This window comes from Acinonyx jubatus, chromosome B1 (assembly GCF_027475565.1).
Source record: "Acinonyx jubatus isolate Ajub_Pintada_27869175 chromosome B1, VMU_Ajub_asm_v1.0, whole genome shotgun sequence".
Taxonomy (NCBI): Eukaryota; Metazoa; Chordata; class Mammalia; order Carnivora; family Felidae; genus Acinonyx; species Acinonyx jubatus.
Genome location: NC_069382.1, coordinates 197,202,348 through 197,227,460, shown reverse-complemented (window position 1 = coordinate 197,227,460; position 25,113 = coordinate 197,202,348). Strand labels below are relative to the sequence as shown.

Here is a 25,113-nt window from a genome sequence, read left to right as displayed (position 1 = left end):
AATAAATTAACTTAAAAAAAAATCTTAAGAAAAAAGTCTTTACTAGACAGGCTACATAACTGGTAGGGTCCAGTGCAAAGTGAAAATGTAGGCCCTTTGGTCAAAATCATTAAGAGTATCAAGACTGTGCCAGCAGAGCACTAAACCAAGTGAGGACTGTGTGTACAGGTTGCTGACTCATGAAGCTGACCCTGAAGCTTTATAGTTTTCTTTTTAAATTCACACTCAAGTTAGGCAGCATATAGTGCAATAACGTTATCAGGGGTAGAATCCAGCGATTCATCCCCTGTGTGTAACACCCAGTGCTCATCCCAACAAGTGTCTTCCTAAATGCCCCTTACCCACTCGGCCCATCCCCCCACCCGCAACCCCTCAGCAACGCTGTTTGTTCTCTGTATTTAAGAGTCTCTTATGTCTTGTCCCCCTCCCTGTTTTTATATTACTTTTGCTTCCCTTCCCTTATGTTCATCTGTTTTGTATCTTAAATTCCTCAGATGAGTGAAGTCGTACATATTTACCTTTCTCTGACTAATTTCTGTATAATTTTTAACCAAATACTCAATGTGCAATACAAAGAATTCATCTTCCTTAGTAGTACAAAATTAGATCACAGGGCTACCCATGATATAAGAAGAAATTATCCAGGCTGATGTCTGTAGTTATTAAAATATACCCACCAAAAAATTTTTAACATGATCAATGATAATTCAGAGAAGTTAGAAACTTTCTGGTCTTTTTTTTTTTTTTTAGGCTGCATTACAGTAAGAAGGTTATTCACAAAAGTTCACCAAGACACGTGTTAGGAATGTTCACAGCAGCACTGTATGGAAGCCCATCCCATCAAAGAGTTAAATTCTGGCACATTCCTACAGTGGACTATTAGGCACATTAAAAAAAAAAAAAAAACAAAACACAAAACACAGTGAAGTAGGTCTGTACACAGAGATCTGTATGTGCTGATATGGAAAGCGCTCCAAGATGCACTCCAAGATACAAAGTTCAGAGTTTGCTTAAACACAGAACACTCTACAGGGACTCTTTTTTAGAAGTACTGGAATGCAAAAAAAAAAAAGCAAAAAAAAAGCATATTTTTTTCCTGTGACATTCAAGAAACTTAATCAGTGGTTCTTTAAGTACAGGATGAATACAGGAGGGGAAGGAGAGCCAAAGAGGAGACTTACTTTTCATCTTATAACTTGATGCTTTTTTAGATTTCTTAATGTACTTTTTTTTTTTAAGTTTTATTTATTTTTGAGAGACAGACTGAGAACACAAGCGATGGAAGGCGAGAGAGAAAGAGAGACAGACACAGAAGCCGAAGCAGGCTCCAGGCTCTGAGCTTTCAGCACAGACCCCGTGTCCGTTGAAATTCATGAACCAAGAGATCATGACCTGAGCTGAAGTCAGAGGCTTAACAGACTGAGCTACCCAGGCGCCCCACTTAACGTGTACTTGGAAAAATCTAAACAAGTTTTACAACAGTTACTAATATTTGGAGCAATGTTTTAACGAATCATACAAAATATACCTTAATTGTATTAAATAAAGGTTTTAAGTTTACAAAAACGAGAAAACTTCTTTGATGGTACTAGCAAAAAAAAAAAAAAAAAAAAAAAAATTAACAAAAATACCACCAGTACTCAATTATCTACGGTGGTACCCAAGAAAGCAGTGGCAAATAACAGCAACCAAAAAAAGAATTTAAAAAGCGTCTCTTCCATTTCAAACCTTCTCTCGATTACAATCTTCAGAGAAGATGCTAAGAAGCAAAATGTTAATCAGACACGAGAGAAAGCTAGTAACTGAATAAAGAAAACCAAATAAAGGGCTTGAATAAATCCCCAAACTGGGCAAAGGATTCTGAAATAGTTCCGTACTGGCTATTAAGATTCCAAAGGTGCTCTGGAAAATGTAATTGAGCTGGAAACCAACTCCTGCCGGAAAGGGAAAATAAGCCCCGCCCCCCGCACTTGCCACCTCCCCGCACTTCTGAGCTGACAGCCACGGGGCCAAAAAGACCCGTGGAAACGCGCTGCCGCGTTTCTTTGTGCTTCCTTATCGCCGCAATTCTTTTCTCCAGAGGTGGTGGGCTCATGTCAGCATGTACTGAGCGACCAGTCCCCTGTGCCAGGCACCAGGAAGACTACAGGCGGTGTCAGTCACGAGAGGAGCGCAAGCGCGCGCCCGCGCGCGCACACAGGCGCGTGCACACGCGCGCACACACACGCACAGCGCCTGTATTCACAGCACTCCCATTTCTTTACCAGTCTAGCTAGAAACACGCACACACAAAGCAGCATGTTCTCAAGCATACTGTAATCAATGAACTATTGCCTTTATTTCTAATGCAGATACTAGTTCATCCGCTGGGATAGCCCTGCCATCCCCTCAATTCTTTGGGGCAGGTTTTAAGAAAGGTTTATTAGGAATATATAGATTTTCAACGATTTCTTTTAAAAAACTTCATAATCATAAACACAGTCAATGTAAATTAAATAGCAATACATACTCCTAAGTTGCTGGGAATAGGAAACTCCGTATTACATGAGAACCAACAGATACTCCTTTTTAAAGTTTCTAGATACATCTCTCCATCAATAATACATATATATTTAAAAGCAGTGACTGGGGCGCCTGGGGGGCTCAGTCGGTTGAGCGCCCAACTTCAGCTCAGGTCACGATCTCACAGTTTGTGAGTTCGAGCCCCGCATCACGCTCTCTGCTGCCAGCATGGAACCCGCTTTGAATCCTCTGTCCCCCCCCCTCTCTGCATCTGCCCTGCTCACTCTCTCTCTCTCAAAAGTAAACATTAAAAAATAGAATAAAAACAATAACTGTATACTTAATTAAAAGTTTCGAAACTATAGCTGGTTTTCCTCACCTAGTTTCTCCCCCTCCAGCCAGGGGTTAGGACTGCTGACCAAAGGAAGAGACAGAGGGTTGTGGGAAAGCCTAGTGACTGCGAAAGCTTTGGAGACAGTGTCAAATTCAGACTTTCAACAGTCACTCCAAACATTAAATAGAGACATTCTGTCACTGAATAATTACGAGACATAAGATTAGGGGCACCTGGGTGGCTCAGTCAGTTAAGTGTTCAACTCTTGGTTTTGGCTCAGGTCGTGATCTCACAGCTTTGTGGCTTCAAGCCCTGCATCAGACTCTGTGCTGCCAGAGCACAGAGGATTCTCCCTCCCTCTCTCTCTCTCTCTCTCTCTCTCTCTCTCTCTCTCGGCCCCTCCCCCACTCATGCTATCTGTGTCTCTCTCGAAATAAACCTCAAAATTAGAAGAGAAAAAAAGATATAAGATTAAAATGAAAAACATGTGCTTTACTGAAAAATAACATGTAGTGTGAAATTGAACAATTCCCACTTTCCACTTTCTTAAGCCACATGCAAAAAAAACCCAGCTCACAGTTAGGTTTGCTGCTCTCCAGAGGAATTTAGGACAACTGTCATGAATCTGCTTGTGCAAAAGTCCTCTCCAAACAAGTACTCACTTTTCTGCTTACTTCCAAACTATCGAAAGAACAGGATTGCAGTTGGAAAAGCCAAATGATTTCTGTCTTTACACACACCAGAATGTGGGTGCCCCAGCAACAAATCTGCAAACACTGTTACAGTAAACCAGCATATACCATCTATCAACTTACCCAACCACTAGTGTTGTCTACACCTGCTCAAAATAATGGCTAAAAACTGCTACTAACTGAGCACTTACTATGTGCTGGGTCCTGTTCTGTGTCACGTGTACTCACCAAGCTCTGGCAGAAAGCCTTCCAACCCTACTCCCCTCTGCTGAAATCAGGGACTGCAGAGTGAGTGACCTAACTCAGTCAACCACTTAATGGGCAAGTACAACGTAAAAGACTACATCGCACACTAGAAGGAGTAGAGGATGGAGATGATTTTCCTCTCTTCCCTGGAGAAGTTTATAATCCAGCAAAGACCTCCATGTAAAGAATAAACTAGAATGTCACAAGGAAAAATAACTGAGTGGCAGCATCAGTCAAGCACTGTGGGGGAGAATGACGGGAGTTCATTCTGAAAGTCAGCGGAAGCTTCTTTCACAGAGTAGCAGCATTTAAGCCAAGCCTTCAGTATTAAGGCTTCTGTCAGGAAGAAAAAGGCGCAAGGCACTGGACACACACTTCCATAAGTGGCGGAGGGTCTAGGGCTAAAATACAAGATGGCGAGAGTTGTGCAGTCAACACAGAGCTTACAAGTGAATTGAGGCCAGGTGGCATGGGTCTCGGTGATTTCTTTCTCACTAATTCCCAACTGGTGGCAGTGTCTCCAAGGTGAAGATCTCTGTAGGGGAAGCCTACCGTCAGAACAGAACGAGGCCACAAGCCTCAGGTGTGCCAGGATGGGGGGGGGGGGGGACACTGAGAACCCCCGTGGCGCATACTTGGCAGGTGGGGGGCACGGCAGGGTTTGATTCCCACTCTGAGCAACTCTGCAACAGAGCGCAGGAGGACCAGAGAGGAGAACAGGAGGCCAGTCGGCAGGCCTACAGCAGCCACCTACACAAGGACAGCAAGGACAGGCCACAGGAACCGCCGAGGAGGAGACGTGGGGAAAGGTCTGCTGAAACCCTGGTCAAGCAGCAGAAAGCTCAGTTTCCAGCCCCGGTAACAAGGAGGGCAAACGCGCTATGCAGACACCTTGTCACCTTCTGTGGGAGCAAGGACGTGCAGAGCACGAAGTACAGCCACTTTAAGTGACACTGCAGAGCAAAAATAGCACGGACACGACTGTTCTCATTTCACAGAACAAAGACACTGAAGTCCAAGAGAGATTTCACCGACTTGCCCACGGTGACACGGGGACAGAGAGGAGCCAAGACACCAACCTGAATCTTGCAAATCCAAGTGCCCCCCAAAAAAGCCAGCTACCTTTTCTAACGTAGAACAAATCTCCAAAACAGAAACAAAAGCTTTAAAGAAAAAGCGTGTAATCTGCTGCGAGTGCGGTTTTATTCCAGACAGAAGAAATACTGTGAAACTTGTGTTCTGGTTGTCTCTACCCAAGAGACGGGGTGCACGGACTTGAGAGCAGGGCAGGCTCATGGACCCTGAAAGTTCGGACACAGAGGAGAAAGGCGGCTGTTTGTACTTTGTATAAAAACACCACCTGGTAACTGAAAAGAAAGATCTCAAGTGTTAAGTATCTTCAAGGTAGTACAACTACATTTTGAATGTCATGGTTGGTACTCTTATGTCTGCTTATTAAAATACTTTGTAACAATGATATACCAGGAGGATTACAGGCTGGGACTTTATTTAGCAAACATTTGGCCACTTTATTAAGGTTTAAGCCCCTCAGCAAGGGCGGGGGGCGGAGGGGGTGTAAGATAATGGGATGGTCACCACAACCAGGGCTTAACGTATACGATACAATGTGACATAGGTAATAATGAAAGTAAAAATTGAGGATTATGACGGCAGCAACGAAAAATGCACGTCGACAGGACTGCCAGAGGGTCCCAGAGGACATAAAATCGGGCATGGACCTTTAAAAACCAGAGGGGGCAGGAATGAGACAGAGCATCCCAATCAGAGAAAAGGATATAAGCAAAGGAGGGAGGGAGTAGCTTGGCACATTCAGAGAACCAAGCAGAGTCCCATTCAGTGGAACACTGGCGAGAAGACATGTAAAGTTCAGGGATAATGAGGGCCAGTCCCAGGGGCCTTGAACGTGACGCTGGTGCGTCCCGAGTCTAGGCTCCAACAACAAGCAGTCTTCACTTTCTGAGCCAGAGACTGGCAATATCAGATCTGTGTTTAGGACAGAGGACTGCAGGCAAAGTGTGCACAGGAAGGGGTGGGGAGGAGTCTAAAGAGAAAGCATCAGCCCAGAGAGGAATCTGCAGTTTCCGCACTAAGCAGTAATCTAATTAATATTTTAAAAGGAGAGGACTGTTGACACAATTATTTCGCATCTCCCCTCCCCTGATCATCCAAACCACCCTGAGACAGGTATCGCCATTCCTTCCATTTTACAGACCGGAAAACCAGCTAAGAGGCGATTAACTGCCCCAAGTCAAATGCTGCTAAAACAGGAAGAAAACCCAGGCACACTATGCAAAACGAAAAGAATCCTACTGCTTTCGAAAAGTGCCACTGTAAAAGCAGAGTGATCTATAATACCATTAGAGAAACGCCAAAAACCCATGTAATTTTCCTAAAGGTTTGCAACTTGGGTAACAAATAAGCTAATTACCCTTAAAATAATTACAGACTTGCTTCACGTTCATGCCACGTTAAAGACCTGTGCTTTTCTTTAAAAAACAAAACCCTTTAATTCCACTCCCTATGGAATTAAATACTTAAAAGTAGTATTCCCCCCTCCATTCAATGTTCCAGTGGCCAAACCCGTAAACAGGCTAACGTAACAACTAACGCAGGTGCCCAAACTGAAGCAGTAAAATACTTTTTGAAAAACTAAAAATGCATTATTTAGTAAGTACAGCGATTGAATCTAGTACACAGTAAGTAATGACTGCAAGGATCTTACCTAAAGGTATGCAAAGGCACAATTCCGGAAAATGGTTTGTCACCCAAACAAACACACACACACACACAAGGCCTAAAACGATCCTGAGACCCGTTTAACAATGGATCAACCCAAAGGAACCGAGGACAGAATATTTGACCTTCAGGACGCACAGTGGGAGATTCCCCCCACCCCCTCCTGTAAGTTCATAGTCTAGGAAGCGGTCAAGGTGTTCTGGCACGGGTCTCGCGCTGCACAGGAGAAATCCAGCTTGGGGATTTGGCTGTACAATTTTATCCACAGCAACATCACCTATTATCAAATCGGCAGGGCTCCCCCCCCCCCGCACCCCCTCATCAATCTTCTACTACCGTTTTGTGGTTGTTGTCTTCTAACAAGCTAAAGCAGCCCAAAGATGTAAAACGCGTCCTCAGAAACTTGGGACAATGAATCCAAGTGTCCAACCCAGGTAATCATTAGCAGCAACCACAATTAAATCGTTCCAAGGAACCGCACGTCTCTTCCCCGCCTAATCGGCTGTACCTTTTACCAGGTTAAGCCTCTGCACCCTGCCCACAGAGGCCCCAAACTGGAGGGCGGCGACAGAGAAATCAAATTCTGCCACGAATCGGGGGTCTGCTCCAGGACCTCGGCAGGCCCTGTCACCTGCGCGCCGCCCGCGGCACGCGCGGAGACCTCGGGCGGCAGGCGACATTCCACACGCGACCACCCCGTGTCCCCAGCCGGCAGGCGCGGGGAGCTGGGCAAGGCCGCCGCGGCCGCGCGAGCCCCACCGGCGGCCCGAGCCCGCGAACTCCCGGGGACCCGCCGCTCCCTCCCGCGGCCGTCACCTTCGCCGGACCCCGCGCCCCGCCCGCCCCGCGCCACAGGCCCGCGCGCCCGTCAGTCAGCGCCCGCCCCGCCCCGCCCCGCGCGGCCCCTCCCCCGCCGGCGGTCTCCCCGCCCGGGCCCCCCAAAGGACAATGCTGGAGGGGAGGGGAGGGGCGCAGGGACGCGCGGGCGCCGAGGGCGGCGCGGCGAGCGCCCACCCGCCGGCCGCAGGGGGAGCCCCGCCGCCGCCCTCGGGCCCCGCGGCCCCGCGCCCCGCCTCGCCTCCCCGCGGAGAGCCGCTCCCAGCGCGGCCGCACCGGCCCATTGTGCGCACTCATCGTGCGGCCCCCCGCGCGCCCGGCGAGCGGCCGCGCGGGCCGGGCCGGGCCGGGCCGGGGGGAGGGGGGGAAGGGGGGTCTCCGGGGCCCGGCCGGGCTTCTCGCGGAGCCCGCGGCCCGGCGGGGCAGCCCGACCTCCCTCCGGCCGGCCCCGGGCGCCGCCGCCGCGGCCCCCGCGCCCGCCCGCCCGCCCGCAGTACCTGCCGAGCGGCCGGGCGGCGCGGCGGCCGGCGGGGGCGCCTCCTCTCGCGGCGAGGGCTCCGAGCGGCTGCCGAGCGCCGGCGGCCCTGGCCTGCGCCTTACGTAAAGCGGCGGCGGCTCCGGCGCCACTCGGCGGAGGGCGGGAGGCGGCGCGCCGCGGCCGCTCCGCTCCGTTACCCGGCAACTGGCCTCAGCGCCCCGCCAGCCGGGCGCGCTCCATATCCTTCCGCCCGGCCGCCGGATTACATCAGCGCCGGCCCGCCCCGCCCCGCCCCGCCCCTCCGGCCGGCCGGCCCTGTGGGCGGGACCCGGCCGAGCCCCGCGACGGGGCGTGGGCGCCGGGCGCGGCGCGAGGGTGGAGGGCTGCCGGCGGGAGCCCACCCCCCACGCGCGGGCCGTCGGAGGGGAGACGCCCCCCCCTCCCCCTGCGGAGGGGCGCGTGGGGCGGCTCTGGGCGAGAGCCCCTGAACTCCGCCGCGGCTGCCCCACCCCGGACCCCAGACCCGGCTGGGGCCGCGCGGCTGGCGGTGCGCCGCCCCACCCGCGGCCCGGTGCAGCCCCCGCCTTTCCGGGTGCAAGCTCCACCTGTCTGCGCCCCCTCCTAACCGCGTCCTGGGATGGCTGGAGTGGGCGGTTTAAAATAAAGACTTCAATTTTTTTTTTTAAAGAAACCCAGAAGACAAGCTAAAGAAATGTGACACGGCTCTTTTTATTAAGTAGGCAAAAATAAATTCTGGAACATTCGAAAGTAGGAACCAAAAATGAGCACTAACCTTTTAATCAAAGTCTCTTCACACCCACCCACCTGACTTAAATGTGATTCCCAGTCCTGTCCTTAAAAAGCGAATACTCAAGTACGATAGGAGGGTGGAGCCCGGGAGATCACCAATTTACCGAGAGGAAACCCGTCCGGAGGAGGGAGTGACCTGCCTGGGGTCATTGTTCATTGATTGATTTATTGAGCACCCACCAGGCGCCAGGCGCCGAGCTCTTCTGTTCAGGACTTGCAAGGCAACCAGCTCACAGGCTCAAGGCAGAAGCGGAAGCAGAACCTGGGAAGGGGCCAGCTGGGCAGTGCGCCGGCTGCTGGAGGGATGGCTATGGAGAACTCTCATTTACATACTACCTACAAAGTGGTTTTCTGCACACATTTCTTTTACTCTTCGGAAGAATCCTGGATGTTGTCATCCCCATACCACAGGTGAGGAAGCTGAGGCTCAGAGAAAGTGATTTTTCCTAAGCCTTGATGCTAGTGGGTTGGGGAGAGGGGGAGGGGGACGCTTCTGACCTCCGTGTACCACGCTGCCTCTCAGAGAGGCAGGGTTGGAATCCGGACTCCGGGCTCTGAGTGCTGGGGTCTTCCCTTGCACGGCTCCGTTGCGTCAGCTTGCTCACAGTTTTGTTTTGCGAGGTTCAGAGTTCATCGCGGTTGAGTGTGCCTCAATCACAAATCACAGTGCATTCATTCAATCAGCATCTTCTGAGCACCTGTGCTGGGTTTGGCTCCAGGCCAGGCCGGGGTGGCCCAGCCTTCTTGGAGCTCAGCCTAAAAAAGGGAGGGAGAAGCAGGAAGGGTGTGGAAAAGCCAGGGTGGTCTGGAGCAAGGGAGAGCCAAGTAAAGGAGCCGAGCTGCCAGGTACCCCCAAACCCGGGATTTCCCAGACCAGTGAGAGCTCCCTCCAAATGGGAGGGATTCGCAGAGCCATCCAACTTTGAATTTTTGCCACATTGGTAACGTTGCTGTCCTCTACACTCATTTTGGGAAAGAATTTATGAACGGCAAAAAATAAAAATAGTAACAATGTATCTCGGATATTCTCAGAAGAAAGGAAACTCGGTTGGCAATGTTACAGCTATACACACAAACACACAAGAGTTTACTAACCTTATTTTTCTCATTTTGCCACAGACCAGGTTTTCTAAACCATGAGGTAGTGAAATCAGAAGGCTTCTTAGAGGGCAGAAGTATTTAAACTGAGCAGGAATTAACTAGGATTAGTAGGATTTAGAGATGGTAGGGGAAGATTCTAGATTAGAGAATGAAAGTGTCTCGGTTACTTTGTTTCCTTAACAAAATAGCTCCCTGTGCCTCAGATGGTTTTGCTTTGAGAAAAGTCCTAGAAGGTTGGGCTGACTCCAACCTCAGGGACTTTGCACTTCCTGAATCATCTCTCCCCCATATCTTTGCATAGCTGGCTCCTTCTTGTTTCAGGGCTCAGCTACAATGTCCTCTGTTCAGAGACACCTTCCCTGATCCCCAGCGTAGAGTGATCTGCTTTCCCGGTCGTGATGCAACCGCCCTGTTTTTGTTTTTTCTTCCTAGTTCTTATTAGTGTATGAAATCATCTCGATTGTATGTTTGTTTAGTCGTTAAACTCAGCCTTCCCCCCACCCCCAACCCCAAGACCTGCATCCCAGGAGAGACGTCATCTTGTCCGCAGCGTTCACCGACCCATCGTGAGACCTGCCGGTTTGTGGGCAAATGACCGAATGGCCATCTGTACCGTAGTCCAAGAGGACATACGGAGAGAAAACAACCCTGCTCGCTCAGGTGAGCAATTGGGAACAGCGTCTCCAACAGGAACCCTGCACTCTACTATGCCACCCTGCCTGAGACCTTTCTTAAGGCTTCTGAGAAATGATCAGCTGAGTTCAAACCAGAAAAACAGTAGTTCCTTGGCTCTTGAGGGCTGTGATCCGCAGGGAAGGAAAAGAGGCTGGAGGACTCTGGTGTTAACAATCGGTATGGGTGTGCAGGAGCCCACTTCAGGATTTTCTCAGCATAAGTCGGCAGCCATTCATTTCGCGTCTCCAGCCCCAGGACCCGCAGCTGCCGCTCTTTGACCCCTCCATGGGGGGGTGGCGGTGAGAGCGGGAACAGGACCATTCCTAGTGCCCTCTGACCTGGATGTCCTGGATGCCAGCAAGGATTCAGGCCCATGCCAGCTGGGGCAGTGGTTTTGTGACCACACCCCTGAGTCCGGAATGCTTTGTGATGCCGCACAGCTCATGTGTGCCCACTGGCAGAAAGCAGGAGCTGGGCCTCCTTGGCTCTCTGACCTGGGGTATGTATGTAATCTCCCTTTCTGGGGCTCAGTTTCCCCTTCTGCACAACAGTGGATTTAGGCAGGAAGATTTCAAAAGTATCTGCCCGTTTTGGTTTTTCTCCTCTGAGTGTTGGAAACAAAATTTCAATGAAGCTGACTTTGGTAAAAGGGAGAGGCCATGTGGGGGGTTGGGGGGGGGGGGGCGGGAGGTATGCAGGAAATCTCTGGGGGCACCTGGGTGGCTCAGTCTGTCCGGCGTCTGACTTCGGCTAAGGTCACGATCTCGCGGTCCATGGGTTGGAGCCCTGCATCGGGCTCACTGCTCTCAGTGCAGACCCCATTTTGGATCTTATGTCCCCCTCTGTCTCTGCCTCTCCCCCACTCATTTGTTCTCTTTCTCTCTCTCTCAAAAATAAATGAAAATAAATAAATAAATAAGTACATACAAATCTCAGGTGTCCCCCACACAATATCTGCTCCGTTATTGAGCCCAGCTGCACGCCAGGGGCTGTACTCACATTGTCCCAACCCCTGACAGTGGTCAGCTGGGGGAGGCTATTCCCATTTGCAGTTGGAGATGTGGAGGACCCCCAAACAGGTTAGTGGCTTGCTCCGGGGGCCAAACTGCTACTAAGTGGCAGGTTAGGGGGCTTGCCCCTGGGCCACGTGGCTACTAAGTGGCAGGTTAGGGGGCTTGCCCCTGGGCCACGTGGCTACTAAGTGGCAGCTTAGGGGGCTTGCCCCTGGGCCACGTGGCTACTAAGTGGCAGCTTAGGGGCCTTGCCCCTGGGCCACACGGCTACTAAGTGGCAAGCACCAGCATTTGATTGTAGCCCTGCTCTTGCTACTATGCCGCACGTTTCCATGAAGGTCCATCCTGAGTCAGCTTTGAGTGACTCAACGATGATGCCCAGATGAGAACCCCAAGCTGAGAAGCTCCCCCTTGCCTCCCCACGGGCCCAACACCCTCATTTAGGATTCTGACTGGTCTTCTCCACTCAGATGCTGTCAGTCAAGGCAGTGAATGAACCCCTCCTTCTTGACTTTTTCCATTCGTCTCCCCAAGCCTACAGCCCCTCCGGACACCTCTCCTCTCAGCGGCCCTGCATCCCCTTCAGGAGTGGTAAATGCTACTCCAGCATCTGAAGAGTTGAGGTCAAGCCTCTGACACAGCCTCGCACTATGACCTTGAGGAGCCCGCCGACCTCCATAGGGCTTCCATTTCCCAGTATCCGAAACGATGGAGAGACAATGGCCTTGTCCTGCTCATCTGTCAGTTATATTAAGGGCTGAACAAAGTCAGACGTATGATGTCCTCTGTAGACTCTATACGCATGTAAATGTCAAGTCTCATTACCCTTTTTTCAAACTCATTCCAAGGACTGATGGCTTTATCCTCGGACTCCTGCCCCCTCCCCCCCAGTTTGGAGAAAACTCAACAGAGTCACCAGCGACCATCTAATCTAGAGGTTGGGTGGCATGCTGGCCAAGCACACAGGCTGGACGGATGGGTTGAACCCGGGCTTTACCACTTACTAGCTTGCCGACACAGATAAGCTATTTTGCCTCTCAGTTTCCTCATCTGTAAAATGGGCATAACATAGTAGGCTCTACCTCAGAGAGCTGTGTATAAGCGAATCCACCGAGGGGGTCAGAACAGTGCTGGGCACACAGCAAATATGCAACGAATGCCAGCCCTTTACACGTGAACTCTTCTCTGATTCCCTCTTCCTCTACCTCCCCCCCCCCCACCCGCTGTCACTCTGCATGCTCCTGGGTGCTTTCCTCCACCCTGCAGCCTGAACTCACATGGAAACGGACCCTGACCCTTTTCCGAGGTCCAGACCTGCCTCCCACACTTGTCCACCCTGCCGGTGAGGCCTGCACCCCAGCATGTCCACAGCTGACCTTGTGCCCTGATCTGTGCCTTCCGCCCACAGTCCGTGCCCCCGCGCCCTTCTCCATTTATGGCATTGCCCTCTGCCCCTCTGCTGAGCTAGAGCCCTCATGCACTGCTCTGCTGAATCTGCTTCAGAAATGAACGTGCGGTCGGGCTGGCTATGAGTCTGGCACCACCACTTGACAGCTATGCAACCTTGAACAAGTTACTTCCTCTCTCTGAGCTGGTCTCTGTGTCTTGAAAACAGAAACAACCAGAGATCCCTCGGGTAGCAAACACTCATCTCTTGATTCAGCCGCCCAGGATACGAAGCCCATTCTGATCTTTAGGGAACACGCCCACCTACCGGTCCAAGTAAGAAGCGAGGCCAAAGTCTCTCTACAGGAGCCCAAAGGCTAGACATTGACCACACCTCCCTCCCAATCTCCCGGCCTCAGCCCCGATGGCTTGCCATCAATGACAACACAGAGCAATTCAGGAGGCTTCCCTGTGCCCAGGTTTGCTTTTCCATCCCCAAGAGGACCCTGCGTCTGGGCGATTGGTGCATAAGGGGCTTGGAAGTGATTTTTTAATCAACATTTTAAGCTATGAGCATAGCCTACCGGTGGCTTGTCAGCAGCCTGGCCTTTTATAGGAAAGGATGTCCCACCCAGCTGATATTTAAAGGCCCGGAGTAGGTGATCTGGAAGGTCGTTCCTTCCTTTTCTCCATCCAAGGAGGCTCCCCGGCTGTCATACCAAGAGGAGAAGGCATGGGAAGGAATGCCGTGCAGAGAAGCACGGGAAACCTGGGGGTGGACCAGATCCTCTCCATTTACCCCCGTGTCTTAGCCTGGACAAGTTCCTTGCACCTTTCTTCCCAGAGCACAGCGTGAAGCAGATCCCAGCCAGCCAAGGACAACAGGAAATGGACCTTTTCGTCCAACCACTGAGGGCACAGGGCTCTTACACGGTCACTGATGTGTTCTAGCACACTTCACAAGCACTCATGGGCTTGCTCTGTGCTGCATGTCGGGGACCGGGGTGAATCAGACACCGACATAAGGCCCTGGTCCTACTGGATTAGCCCCCCCCCCCCCCCCATTCTAGGATGACCTCATCTCAGCTAATTACATCTGCAAAGACTCTATTTACAAACAAGTCCACCAAGGGGCTGGGGGTTAGGAGTTCAACATGTTTTTGCTGGGGGGGGGAGGCGGAGGGGACACTGTATAACCCACAACACCTACTCTGTCCTTGGCCTTGCACCTTATACACTATCTCACTTAACCTTTATCTCTTCTTGGGAGGGACTATTATTGTTGTCGTCTTACTTTCCGGGACACAGCCTCGGAGAATTTATTTTTAATTTTATTTTTATTTATTTTTAAAAAATTTTTAAATCCGAATTAGCATATAGTGCAACAGTGATTTCAGGAGTAGATTCCTTAGTGCCCCTCCCCCATTTAGCCCATCCCCCCTCCCACAACCCCTCCAGCAACCCTCTGTTTGTTCTCCATATTTATGAGTCTCTTATGTTTTGTCCCCCTCCCTGCTTTTATATTATTTTTGTGTCCCTTCCCTTATGTTCATCTGTTTTGTCTCTTAAAGTCCTCATGAGTGAAGTCATATGATTTTTGTCTTTCTCTGACTAATTTCACTAGCATAATACCCTCCAGTTCCATCCACGTAGTTGCAAATGGCAAGATTTCATTCTTTTCGATCACCGAGTAATACTCCATTGTATATATATGCCATGGTTTCTTTATCCATTCATCCATCGACAGACATTTGGGCTCTTTCCATACTTTGTTGTTGATAGTGCTGCTATAAACATGGGGGTGCATGTGTCCCTTCGAAACAGCACACCTGTATCCCTTGGATAAATGCCTAGTAGTGCGATTGCTGGGTCGTAGGGTAGCTCTGTTTTTACTTTTTTGAGGAACCTCCATACTGTTTTCCAGAGGAGCTGCACCAGCTTGCATTCCCACAGCCTCAGAGAATTGAAGTGATTCTCCCAAGTCCACAGCTGAGCTGGCTCTGCCAAGCCCAAGGACCCAAGCCTTCCAGGTTTCTCCCCTCCCTTCCTTCCTTCCATCCATCCATCCATTCAGCAAACACTTGCTGAGCTCAATCTGACCTGCACTGTGCTGGATTCTTGGGAGGCGAGGGTAAATAAAGTCAGCCTGGCTCCACGGAGCCTACAATCTAAGGAGGAGGAAACTATAAAACGTTTACATGTGTCATTACTAACTGTGATAAATGTTGCAAGAGGCAGCAAATGGGAGGAATGGACTCGGCTGTAGCTAGTTTAGCTTAGTCAGCGAAGGGCTTCTCCCAGGAAATGCTATTCTGATGGAGTCTTAGAGAACGGGAAGAACTGGGTTCTTCGTGGTCAGGAGAGGAGGGGAGGGGAGGGGAAGGGGAGTGTTCCGGGCAGAGGAATAACACATGCAAAGGTGTGGAGGCAGGAAAGGTCCTAGTGCATTCAGAAACCGAAAGCAGCGTCGGCATGGCTAGAGGATTGCAGAGGACTTTGGAGAGGTGGGGTGTGTGTGTGTGTGTGTGTGTGTGTGTGTGTGCGTACCTGCGTGAGTGTGAACAGAGTGCGGATCAAAGCCAGAGCTTGTAAGCTATGGCAGGGAAGACTAAGTCTTGGCTTTGGAGGTATTCGGAGCCTCAAGACTCGTGAGTGCCAGGTCAAATCCGAAGCCGGGAAATGTCCCCCGTTCCCGAGGTAGCCTGCCTGGGAAGCAGAGCAGTGACTCGGGAGGAGTTGGGGTTCTGAGCATGGCTCGCTGGGTGACCCCGGGCAAGTTGTGACCCTTCTTGGGGCTCCTGCCTCCTCCCTTGCAAAGCTATCGGTGCTGTGTGCACCCTCAGAACCTCTGAAGAGGGAAAGGGGGCAAGCCCTTTGGTGACCCACTGCCCTTGACCTCTGACTACATCTCAGGCTCACGTGAAGTTGCAAGTTCACATAGCGTCAGGAGCCACACTCGGGCTGAAGCTGTCTGACTCCGGGTGGCCGCTGAGGCTGTTTCCTCACCTGGGAAAGAGTATTAATAATGCACACCTTGCGCACGGCATGAGCCTTTGGAATTCTTGCTTCACCTGCATTTGCCTTCCAGGAAGGCCCTACGTATTTGTACCGTTAGCGGCAAATGCTCTTAGGGAGCACCTAGTACGCGCAGGTGCTGCGCTAAGAATTTTCACCTGTGTTGTATGTCCGAGTCACCCACCCCACAGGTGAGGACGCTGAGGCTCAGAGTGGAAGTGACTCGTCCAAGGTCATCTCTCCTCGTCTCGTGCCCTTTCCACTTCAAGCAGCCAGAGGTGCCCCAAGATGGGACAGCCCTTCTGAGGAATGGCGAGCACCTCGCAGGCGGAGTCTTCGTGCACAGCCCGATCCCTTGGCTGAGATCCTGGAGGAGATACTGAAGCACCTGCTGTGGTCTGGACAGGATGATATCCAAGGATCCTTCCAACCCTGCAAGTCTGAACAGGATTGAAGGGTGGCGAAAGAGTGCATTTACTGGGGGCGCCTGGGGGGCTCAGTGGGTTAAGCGTCCTGCTCTTGGCTTCGGCTCAGGTCACGATCTCACAGTTCGTGGGTTCGAGGCCCGCGTCAGGCTCTGCGCTGACGGCAGATTCCCTCTGTCTCTCTCAACCTCTCTCTCTGCCCCTCCCCCACTTGCGTGCGTGGAGGAGGCAGGGAGGGTGGTGATAACAGTTGGAGACCCCAGGGGCCTGGAAATTCCTGATACCACATAGGTCATCGTTGAGCCTCCTGGCTGTCCTTGCTCTCCCCCCAAGGACACTGTGCAGACCCAGTAAAAAGGGTAGCATGTGGATGCCTTGACTAGGTCAGGCTGGTGACAATGCATACGAAATGCTTCACCACCTCAGGCCAACCCAGGTCGTGTTTATCTAACTCCGAGCCCAGAGGACCAACTCCTCCACTGGTCAGATGCCTGGCCTTGGGCAAAGTCTGTTCCCTGCTCTGAGCCTTAACTTTCTCACCCATGAAGTACTTATGAAGACAAGAGTCTCCAACACCTAAGTTGTTGTGGGTCTAGAGGGAGACCGATGATCTCTGTAACAGGCTTGCTCCCTGGCCCAAAATCTGGACCACAGGAGTTAATGTTCATGATGACAATCAGGAAGGCTGGTGTCATTGCCCCGGGGCTGGCAGAGGCTTTGTTTGGTTGTCACAGACTTTGCCTGGAGAGGGAACTAGTGGCATCTATGGGTAATGCATTCGGAAAGGAGCTGAGAGATCTTTCCAGACCTGGCTGAGCAGGAGGCGCCATCATGGGAGCCACAAACAGGACACCAGCCACAAACAGGACCAGATGGTTAGACGCACAGAGCCCAAGAGCCAGGACATTTACCTGAGACTGCTGGTCAAGCTGTACAGGCTTCTGGCCAGACGAACCGGCTCCACATTTAGCCACATTGTGTCGAAGAGGGTGTTCGTGAGTCCCGCCAGCGGTGGCCTCTGTCCCTTTCCCAGATGATCAGGAGGATGAAGCTTCCTGGCCGAGAGGAGAAAACAGCTATGGTTGTAGGGACTGTAACTGACGAGGTGAGTGCCCAAAAGGTACCCGAACTGAAGGTGCGGGCAGTCGTCTCCAAGCCGCATCCTCAAAGCCGGGGGCAAGGTTCTGGCCTTTGACCAGTTGGCCCTGGACAACCCCCCACCAACGGGCTGTGGCACCGTCTTGCTCTCTGGTCCGTGCAAGGGCTGAGAAGTACACAGGCATTTTGTCAGGGACCTCAGAGAAGTCTACACCAAATCCCACAGGAGATCCAAGGGCTGGAAGTTTGAGCTCACCAGAGGCCACCCAGCCAGCTGCAGAAACTAGCCCCAGATCCTGGCTTGTTATTAAAAGGATTTTAGATGCAGGGGCACCTGGGTGGCTCAGTCATTAGGCATCCGACTTTGGCTCGGGTTATGATCTCACGGTTCGTGGGTTCGAGCCCTGCATCAGGCTCTGTGCTGACAGCTTGGAGCCTGGAGCCTGCTTCTGATTCTGTGTCCCCATCTCCTGTTCACACTTTGTCTCTCTCACTCTCTCAAAAATAAATAAACGTTTAAAGATTAAAAAAAAAAAAGTATTTTGGATGCAAATTAGAAAAAAAAAAAAAAGAAGAAGGAGCTGAGATGTTTAAAGAGGAAGGGAGGACGGCATTTGCTGGGTGTGTGCTTTCAGACTTCCCCTTCTGGTTTCCCACCAAACCTTCAGTAAAGCATATGAGCCTGACAGTGCTTTTGGAATCAGATTTGATCTTGGGGGGCATATAAAGTGGGCTTCCATCCCCCACCTTTTCAGTCTGTTCTCATCTCAGCAGCCAGCATGGTCTGATTATGGACCACATCAGATCATGTCATTCTCCTACCCTAAACCCTCTAGTAAAGGGCAGTCCTTTTGCCACAAGGCCCTCCCATCAGGCTCCTTCTGACCTGCTCTCATAAACCCCGGTGCCACCTGCAGCAGCCACATTGGTTTATGCCCTTCCCCAAGTCTGCCCAGTCAGCCTCAGGGCCTTTGCACTTGATTTGCCTCCACCTGTAATGCTCTTCCCCTGCATACCTGTGTGGGTTACTTCCACACTGAGTTCAAGGTGGGTCAGAAGTTATGAGTATTAGTTTCCTGGGGCTGCTGTAACAAAGTAGCACCAACTGGGTGGCTTAGAACAAAAGAAATTTATTCTCTTAGGATTCCAGAGGTCTGAAATCAAGGCAGCAGCAGAACCACATTCCCTCCAAAGACTCTAAGGGAGAATCCTTGGTCTCTTCCAGCTTCTGATGGTTCCAGACATTCCTTGGCTTGTGGCCACATCAGTCCAATCTCTGCCTCCGTGGCCACTGGGGCCTTCACATCGCCTTCTCCATGTGTCTGTCTTCTCCTCTTCTTATAAGGACACTGGTCATCAGATTTAGGGCCTCCCTGGACAAATCTAGAATGAGCTCACCTCCAGATCTGTCACTTAATGACATCTGCAAAGACCTCGTTTCCAAATATAGCCACATTCAGAGGTTCTGTGGACACACCTCTTGTGTCCACCGTTCAATCCACTAGATTATGTCCCTAATCGTCGTCCACGGTCATAAAATCTCACAGCCTTTCCCCTTTGCCCTGTGTTACCTGGGTTTTTCTTCCTAGCACTAGGCATCGCATGCTTCTCTGCATATTTATTTGTCTCTGGCCCTCTGCCTGCTCTAACTATGAACTCCAGGCAGGGCTCTACCTGCCAGGTGCACTGCTGTGTTCCCAGCCCCTAAAACAGGGCCTCACACACCGCAGGCACTCAAATAAGGATTCACTGAATGAATAAATAAAGATCAGAGGGTGCCAACGATTTACGGCTCTGTTTGGGTCATTCCTAAGAATTGTTACTAACAGCTCATGATGCTGCAGCGTTTACAGGGAAAACGAATATAATTGATACTCATTAACGTGGATATTATATTTATGTTTATATGCCATAATTATGTCATCATCTGATGACAATGCTTAGGTGTGCTTGGAGGAAGCTGGCATCTTCCAGAAAGAAGTGACTGTAGCTAAGGACGTACGTCAGGTGTGCTCGCGGCTCAGAGGCGGGGGTTTTGCTTCTCAGAGCCAACATGGAAGAGTTGGACAGGGTGGGTTTCTCTGCCTGGCAGTTGCATAGACTTGGGCAAAGCTCCTTTCCTGCTGAGGCCCTTCGAGCTCAGCCTGGGGGACATCGGGGGGCAGGAATGCCACCTGTCTTGCCTCTCCTGACCAAAGGCACTTTTTCCACTGCTTCCCCGGAGCTTGGGACTTCCGCAGCTGAGCTGCATCCCTCCAGAGGTAAAACGGAGAGGATCTGGGGCCACCCCTAACCCTGAGCTGGAATTCTACTCACCCTCAGCCATCATTTCCAGGAGCAGAAAGAAGGTCCCTCAAAGCATGACATCCAGGATGGAGTGTTTCCGATGGGTGGAGATTTTAGAGGCTGGGGCTGGTAGGCTCCATGCGGGGATGCTGGGGTCCCAGAAGGCGATTCTCTAGTAAGAGGGGTGGGCAGCCAGTGTAGGTGAAGGGGCTTGGCCAGGAGCCGAATGGAGCAAATTCACCCTTGCCTGCCCCCGTTCCCCTGGCACGCTGTGGTCCAGCAATACAGGGAGGCACAAGAAAGAAACCCACACTACCGAGCCTCTGCTCTGTCCCTGCATCATCTCATTTCACACTCAAAAATGCTCCCATTCGTTGTGCAAATGGGGAAACTGAGGTTCACCTTTACCAGGGTCACCTAGCATACAGACCTCGGTCCAGGTTTTGTTTCTCATGTAGTTCCGCGTTGGGCCCTCAGGCCTTCCCCCATGCTGTTCCCCAAGCTCGGGGTGCTTCTCAGCTCGGACAAACGTTCTCATCCTCCCGAGTCCGCCTCACGCGTCCTTTTGTCCAGGCAAAGGTGCTCTTCTGTCCCCCTCCCCTGCCCCGCAGCTGCCCTGTCTGTCGTCCCCATGAGACTGGGCCTGCGTGCTCCCTGTCTCCAGCACCTCCCTGCCAGCTGGCAGTCTGTGCTCAGTAAGGGCTTGTGGAACCAGGCTCGGGGCCGGCCCAAACGCCACCACCTCCAGGATGCCTTTCTGGGGCCCAACGAGACCTTCCCTCTCCACCAAGAGCTCTGTTGGCCTTGCTCCTGAAAAGCCCTACTCCATTACCGGTCTTCCCGTCTTGGCAGGATCTATTCCTGTTTATTTACTTGTCTACTGCCTGTCAACCCGCGGGTCAGGGCCTGGCCCAGAACAGAGCTTGGTGCATGGTTGGTGTTCGAGGAAGCAGACCGTTCCCGGCACCCAGAGGATCCTGGGGTGAGGGAGGGCTCTCAGGCCCATTGGAGCTGTGAGAACACGCCTGGGCCAGGAGCCGAATGGATCCCACCCACCCCTAGACCGTCGAGCTGGAAGGTCCCTGACGCCCTACCAACCTAACCCTCATGTAGCAGTGGAGACACGCAACACAGAGAAGGTGTGTTGTGTGCCCAAGCTCACACAGCAGAAGTCACCTGACACCCCCATTCTCCTGACTTCATGGCCACTGATCTCTCCTCTCTCCCAGGTCGCATTTTGTGTCTTCCCTTAGTAAAGTATTCAGCTCTTCCTGGAAGCCACCCTCTCCCCCTGAATTGTACCCATTCAACAGGCACATGGCCTGGAAGTTTCTGGTGGGGAGCCACGGGCAGGGGAGTCACTCAGACCTGAGTCTGAATCCTTCCTCTCCTGCTTCCCAGCAGAGGGACCCGGCAAGTTGGGTCATTTTTTTTTTTTAATTGTCTTAATTGTAGTAAAATACACATAACACAAAATATGCTATCTTAACCATTTCTGAGTACACAGTTCAGTGGTGCTAAGTACATCCATAATGTTGTGCAAACTTCCCACCATCCACCTCCAAGATGTTTACCTTGCCAAACTGAAACTGAACATGGGGAGCCGCCTGTACCCCCCCTCCCCGCCACCCCACCCCTGCGCTCACCAGCCGCCATTCTGCTTTCTGTGTCCATGAGTTTGACGCCTCTCGGGACCCCGTGTAAGCGGAGTCACAGCATTTGTCTTTTTGCGACTGGTTTATTTCACCGAGCATAACGTCCTCAAGGTTCATCCGTGGTGCAGCAGCTGTCAGAATGCCCTTCTTTTCTAGGGCCGAATAACGTCCCACTGCACGGACGCGCCACACTTCGTTCACCCCTCGATGGACACTTGGCTCGCTTCCTTCCACCTTTTGGCCACTGTGAATGCTGCTGTGGTTCCTTTCTTTCTAGGCCCTTATCTTTCACTTGAAAAACGGTGTCCTTGTCCTCATATGCTTACATGAATTCGTTTGCCTGCTATTTGCCTAACGAGCCACGGAGGCCTTGTTTTTCTTCTTATTATTTTAGAGAGAGAGAATGCGCGTGCAGAGGGAGAGAAAGAGAAAAAAAAATCTTAAGCAGGATCCACGCTGGGCCCAGACCCCGAGCCCACCGTCCCACGACCCTGGGATCATGACCTGAGCCAAAATCAAGAGTCATTCGCTCGGGGCTCCTGAGTGGCTCAGTTGGTTGAGCGTCCAACTTCGGCTCAGGTCAAGATATCACAGTCTTGAGTTCGAGCCCCACGTCAGGCTCTGTGCTGACAGCTTGGAGCCTGCTTCGGATTCTGTGTCTCCCTCTCTCTCTGCCCCTCCCCCGCTCATGCTCTGTCTCTCTCTCTCTCTCTCTCTGTCAAAAAGAAATAAACACTGAAAAAAAAAAAAGAGTCATTCGCTCAACCAACCGAGCCGCCCAGGCGCCCCATCACGGAGGCCTTCTTAAGCGGAGAAAAATGCTAGCGTTTGCTGGCTGCTTTGTGTGTATTTACGAATCAAATCCTCACAGGCCTATGAGGCACTTGCCATTACTCTTTCATTTTACCGGAGCAAAAGAAATAGAGACCTTGCCCAAGGGAGAGCAACAGCCAGAAAGTGGCAGAGTGGTGACAGGGACCCTGGCCTCAGCCACACATTCCGCCCCGTGACTGGGTTTATCCCATCCGCCAGGCGAGTGCGGCGTGTTCTCGGATTCACGGGGGGCCCTTCCTCATAACGTGCCACCGATGTGCCCCTGGCTTGTGTGAAGCTTGCCCGGTGGCAGTCTCAATTCCAGCTGCCCTGGGGAGGAAGATGGAGAAAGACGCTAGAAAGTTCTGCAGTGCGTCTAGTTGGCGGAAAGATGCGCAGTCTTTTGAAAAACAAAAACCCATCTTTGGAGAAACAGAACAGCCAAACTCATACAGGAATTATGTGGAAATTCCTATTTGCTACATCTTTCTTGAAAAAAAAAAAAAGTCTCGAAAACCCCACATTCTTCCTTGTTGACACCATCCGAGGGAATATGGAACAGTATTCACAGGGAGGCATTAATTTGCCGCCCAAACCGTCAGAACCCATCCCCTAACCCGTTTCCAAGGTCAGTTGGAGGGGAGGCTGGAGGCGATGCCCCAGAAACATTGCCTGAAGGGGCAAATTGCCATACTGTGACCACACCCTCTGTCGATCTGACGCCCTTCCCAACTGTGGCTTGATTTATAGCATCGCGTTGGAATTTCTGTCTCGAGACCATCTGGCCTAATTACCCCTGTGGCTTGCACAGGCCCCTGAAACTGTTGCTGGTTTTGAGGCGAAGGTCCAGGTGGGTCCTCAGAAGAGCCCCTCCTGGGTAACCCCAAAACCTCAGCAGCCTTCCAGGCGGCATCAGCATTGGCCCCACCTTGTCCGTTGCACTGGGATTGGAGAAATCAGCTGGATCTTTGCATCCAGGAAACAAACAAACAAACAAACAAAGCTCTTTTGCCCCTAAGCAGTTGGCAGCTCGGGAACTCAGCACAGCATTTATTTCTTGTTATTCTTTTCTCTAAAGGAGAAGAAGATAACAAGGGCTAGAACTACCTGGTCCCTGACAACAGCTCTTGTTTCCTGAGAGTCTGCTGTGTGCCAGGTATTTGCACCCGTCCACTCTCGGACCTGCCCCATGGTCCCTCCAGGCCCCCACCCCCCTTGTCAGGTGAGGCTCTGAAAGGACCAGCAAGTCTCCCAAGGCCACCAAGCACGGAAGTGCAGAGAAAGGATTCGAACCACGCCCCTTCTCCACCCTGCGTGTGGCTTCAAGTCCCTTCCTGGCTTTTTGCCTCAATTGCCCTCAATTGCCCTGAGGTTGCAGGGAGTGAGGCTTCGGTCAGGGGCAGGGACTTGGAGGAGGTGATTCAGGGTAAAAGGTCAGCAAAACCTAACATCTGTGGCGCCTGAACTGCCAAGAGCCTCAGAGAAGGGGGGAGAAGGCCGACCAGGAGCTGGGGTATGCAGAGCGGAGTGAGAGACCAGCATGAAGGTTTGGGCTTCTTCGTGTGGCCATAACCAAGCTTTATGGCAAAGATTCAGTGCAAATGGTTTATCAGCAGAATCATGGTACCCAAAGATGTCCAGTTCCGGATCCCCAGAACCTGTACATCTGCTACCCTACACTGGCAGGAGGAACTTCACAGGGGTGATGAAGGTTCCAGACCTTGCGATGGGGAGATTATCCAGGCCAATAACCTGATCACACTGAGTCCTTAAAATTGGAAGAGGGAGACAGAAGAGTGGGTCTGGGAGACGCAGTGTGAGAAGGACTTCACCTGTGGCTGTGAAACTGGAGGAGGGGCTACGAGCCAAGGAACCCCAGAAGGCTCTAGAAGCTTCCAAGGCTGTGAGCTCCTGTCGGCAGGGCAGCTGTGCCCGACTGGGCTGTGCCTTCTCTAGGAGAGGTCAGTCTCCCCACCACAGGGGCCCCGGTTCCTGGTCGTAATGGATGAAGACCAGCAGAGGCATGAATTCTGGCAGCCAGAGAGAGCCCTCGGGAAGAGCTGCAGGTGCTAGAAACTACTGGAAGTTGGTCAAGAGGCCTCCATGGTATCTACGCAGGGGCACACAGGGACGAGACGGCGGGGCCCCCCCCTTGGTGTGACTGTCTCGTGGAGATCGGGAATCCAGCCTTTCAAACGTGTGATCCCCTGCTGGGCAACGTCTCTTGGCTCCCCATTGCCCCACAGTCCCGTCCAGCCTCTCCTGCTTCCCCAGCCCAACCCCACATCCTGCCCCACAGGCACCCCACCCCTCCAGTGCACCCGGCCACTCACACTCCTCAGGGGGTCATATTTGTCACACCTCTCTGCCTTTGCAAATGCTGTTCCCACTGCCTGGAACAGACCCCGCACCTCTTCTTAACAGCTGTGTTCTCCCATGTGACCTATTTCTAGGAACCCTTCCCTGCTCCCCTCCCCCACCCCCGGGGCTGAGTGAGGGGCCTCTCCTGCACAGTCCCCTGCACGCCAGCCCCTCTTGGGCCCCCACCCCTCGGTGCTGCACGGGACATGTCCCACCCCCAAGGCTGTGAGCTGCTGTGGGCGGGGCAGCTGTGTCTGACTCTGCTCTGCCTCTGGGCACCCAGCCCAGGGCCTGGCACGCACGGGCTCAGGGGAAGACTGCTCTACAGAACCCGAGTCATGGGAAAGGCACGTGTTGCTGCCCACAGCCCAGCCCCTGGCCTCTCCGCCTGGCTATTTTTATTTCTTCCCCCCGCAGAGCTGGGGCCTGTAGGGCAGGTTCTCAAACCGAGCCGGTGGGACCAGCCAGGCAGAGTGAAGGCACTTGTCCTTGCCGCCCCAGCCAGAGGCCAGCAGGAACGGAGGTGGGGGCTCCTCCCCTGGAGCACGAGGCCATGACCTCAGCCAGAGAGCTGCACCTCAGAAACACTCCGGCGCCTGCAGGTGCCAGCTCACCCCCCCCCCCCCCGC

At 52.2% G+C, this 25,113-nt stretch overlaps 1 protein-coding gene and 1 long non-coding RNA gene across 11 annotated transcripts in view; one reads left to right on the top strand and one right to left on the bottom strand.

The window, feature by feature from the left end:
• Positions 1-8,042, bottom strand: part of LOC106982728 (TBC1 domain family member 14) — a 210,505-nt gene extending 202,463 nt beyond the window's left edge. For 3 of the 10 annotated variants that reach the window (XR_008296436.1, XM_053217622.1, XM_053217623.1), the window contains exon 1: positions 7,866-8,042. The gene's annotated coding sequence lies outside the window, so the exon portion shown is untranslated. Of the gene's footprint in view, positions 1-7,039; positions 7,358-7,865 lie in introns of those variants that run through there. The other 7 variants (XM_053217619.1, XM_053217620.1, XM_053217624.1 and 4 more) reach the window with 6 other exon arrangements.
• Positions 8,043-10,734: 2,692 nt separating this feature from the next.
• LOC113604306 (uncharacterized) lies at positions 10,735-12,217 on the top strand. The gene is made up of 2 exons (XR_003426167.2): positions 10,735-10,931; positions 11,980-12,217. It is a non-coding gene; the product is annotated as an uncharacterized LOC113604306 (long non-coding RNA).
• Positions 12,218-25,113: the final 12,896 nt, after the last annotated feature.